Source organism: Egretta garzetta, unplaced genomic scaffold (genome assembly GCF_000687185.1).
Source record: "Egretta garzetta isolate BGI_Z169 unplaced genomic scaffold, ASM68718v1 scaffold59, whole genome shotgun sequence".
Taxonomy (NCBI): Eukaryota; Metazoa; Chordata; class Aves; order Pelecaniformes; family Ardeidae; genus Egretta; species Egretta garzetta.
This window is the reverse complement of record NW_009267230.1, coordinates 1834369-1837632: the sequence shown is the minus strand read 5'-3', so window position 1 is coordinate 1837632 and position 3264 is coordinate 1834369.

Genomic DNA, 3264 nt, shown 5'->3' with positions numbered 1-3264 from the left:
GCCCGGGGTGCCCATTCCGGCAGGCTGCGGGGAGGAGCACGGCTGGTGCTGGGGCTCCTGGGCACGAGGCAGGTGCTGGGCATGGGGCGGGTGGTCAACAGCTCCTCTCCCCACAGATTTTCTTGCAGGGGTATCATACCGCGTACTGGGTTGCAGACAGATACCAAAATAATCGTGATCCTCTTGGGAAGCCATCTTTAATGTAAGTTGTTCTGTCTTGGCCAGCTGCACCTCTCCCACCTTCACCAGCCACGGGTAGAGGTGCTGGGTACTGCCTGGGCGTCTGTCCTGGCCACGGGACTGGTGCCTGGGCATGGGCAGTGCTCTGTCCTCCCTGCCCAGGCTGAGGGGCCCTGGGGCTGCATCTGCGTGGGGGCACCATCGGGCTGGCAGGGGGCTGGGAGTATGGTGGTGGCATCTCTCACATGCTCCTTCCCCTCTCGGAACAGTTTTCTCAAATGTGCATCATTATACTCTGGGATGATAAACAGATACTTCTGCAATACTAGTTACCAATGGATCTGCGAGAAGCCCCCAGACCTGAGCAGCCCATCCTAGACCCTCTTTCCTCTCCTGGCCAAGGGCTGAATGCTGAGATCCCACCTCTCCATCACAGGACTGAGGGACAGGAGCTGGGGGAGCACAGCAAAGACACCCCTTCCTTCCTGCGCACCGTTGCCCCAACCGCATTGCAAAGCTCTGGGGATACAGGTTGGGAAAGAAGGTGCCTGCATTTTAAAACACGACTTACAGCAAAGAGACTGTGTTTCCATGTCCGACACTCATATCCACGCCTACACCCCCCAGCCCCTGCCCTCCAGCCCTGGCTCCTGTGAACCAGGGAGGGGCTGCCTGTACCAAGCCCTGCTCACCTCTGGTGCCTTCTGCTGAGGCTGGTTTGGGAGCCTCTTGCACCTTGTGAAGCTGGGTATGACGGTGCCGTTGGTGTCCCCAAGCTGTCCCCCTCAAGGAGTCCTTTGGTTTTAGTGGCTGCCCCATGCTTCTGTCAGTGGCTGTTGCTGGCTCCTGTCCTGCTGTTTCTCCTCCCTCCATCACCTGCCCTCGGCCGCAGCCTGTCCCAGGGCTGAGCTTTGTTATTCTCCCATCGGAGAAGAACCTTGATCCTGGGAAGAAGATGGAGCTTGTCCTCCTGGGCATGCAGTGGTCCAGGCCAGGGAGGAGGTGCTGGTGGATGGGGGAAGCCAGGCAGGATTTACAACAGGCAAGTGATGCCTGCCCAACCTGCCTGCTGCCATGGGACCACTGGGCTGGGGACAGGGGAGAGGAATGGGGGCCGTTTATCATGATCCTTTGAGGTCTGGGACGTGGTTTCCCACAGTCTCCTCACTGGCAGAGTGAGGAGATGTGGCCAGGAGAAGGGGTAAAGAAGGTGAGTGGAAACCTGGTGGTTTGGCGACATTCCTATGGGGTCAATCCTGGAGCCAATGCTCCCTGAAGCCTTCACTGGTGTCCTGGATGATGGGATTGGGATGGCCTCAACCAGCTGGGGGACAATATCAAACTGGGCAGTAGTGGGTATACTGGTGGGTAGGACTGGTGTTCAGAGGGGCCTGGAGAAAGGGGCTGATGGGACCCTGCTATATTGGGTGGGGGAAAGGGTGAGTCCTGCAGCTGGGAAGGAAGGAGAAACTCCATGCGTCAAGACAGGCAAGCAAGCAGCCATGCTGACCAGGCCTGGGGGACCCACAAACCAGAGGCTGGACAGGAGTCAGCAGCATGTCTGTATGGTGGCAGAGCCCAATGACACCGTGGACCATGGTGGCTGGAACTCAGGGACCCTGCTCCCTGTGGGCACCAGGGAGACCATGCCTGGCTCCCCAGGACAAGCCAGACACAGCAATTTCTTGTTTCGCAAAATAGCTGAGACTCAGTGAGCATCCTGCAATCCTGTTTCAGCCTCCTATCCTCACCGTGCCGTGGGCTGGCTCCACCAGCCTCCTTCCACGCCTCCTCTCCCAGGAGCTGCCCACAGCTTAGTAAAGTGGTCACCGCCTCATCGCCCTCTCTGCAGAAACACTGAATGAGACAGGGGGAAGTCAGCCCTGCCCCTGGACTCCCCCACACCCCAGCCGGGTCAGGGACAGGGCTCTCGCATTGCATCCCGGGTCCCACCATGGTCTTAGGGATCTTTTTCTCGTGGTGGCTGGGGGCTCCCCCTTCCCCCATGTTCCCAAGCCGCCTCAGTGCTCTCTCCCACTGTCTTAAGGGTCCTCACTGCACCCCCATTTCACCTGTGGCCTCAGGGCTCCCTTATTCACCCCCCACGGCCTCAGGGCTCCCCAGTGCTCCACCATCCCCCACATGGTCTCAGGGCTTCCCAGCAGTTTCTCATGCTGATGGCACTGCTGCCTGTGCCCTCCCCAGGCAAGGCCCAGCCCACATGTGTGGGTGTGAGAGAAGGGAATAAGGTCTGTTTTCCATGAGCCTTGCTTTAAAATACAGACACCCTTTCCCAGTGCTTTGCAACACAGCTGAGGCAATGTGTGCCCAGGCGAGAGGGTCTTGGGGTGCATGCCCAGCTCCTGTCCCCAAGTTCTGCGACAGAGGCAGGTGGCAGCACAGTCAGGCCTTGGCCAAGAGAGGAAGGAGGGTCTTGGATGCGCTGCTGAGCATCGGGGGCTGCTCGCAGATCCACTGGCTCTTTCTCTTGCATTTTGAACTCTCTATTTGCCCATTAGCTGACAGCCCGCAATCTGCAGAATAGTCGTACCTAGGAGAGAGGGCACGTCCTGGAGGGGCAGTGACAGTATCCTCGCTGTGGATACCTCCTCCCACAGGTCCCAGTGCCGCTAGGGTCAGCAGGGCGCCTGGCACTGGGACCAGTCTGAGGAAGGGCCATGTCCCTCCCCCTGGCCTCCAGCTCTGTAACTTGGAAATCTGTCATCGCTCCAGGCAGCTGGGCTCTGCCCAAGCCCCCCTGCCTCGGGCACTGCTGGATGAAGCATCGCCCCCTTTGCCAGGGGGTCTGAGAGGAGTGAAACAGCACCTCCCTGGCGTGGCTAAAGGGCGGGTGCTTGTGACAAGGACTGTGGCACTTACAGGTAGAAGTGCTTGCTGTCCTGCCATACAATGGTCCTCTTCGTGTCAGAAGAAAATTGTGCTCCAACCCAGTATGTGGCATGATAATCCTGCAAAAAAATCTGTGGGGAGAGGAGCTGTCAACCACCCGCCCCATGCCCAGCACCTGCCTCGTGCCCAGGAGCCCCAGCACCAGCCGTGCTCCTCCCCGGAGCCCGCCGGAAT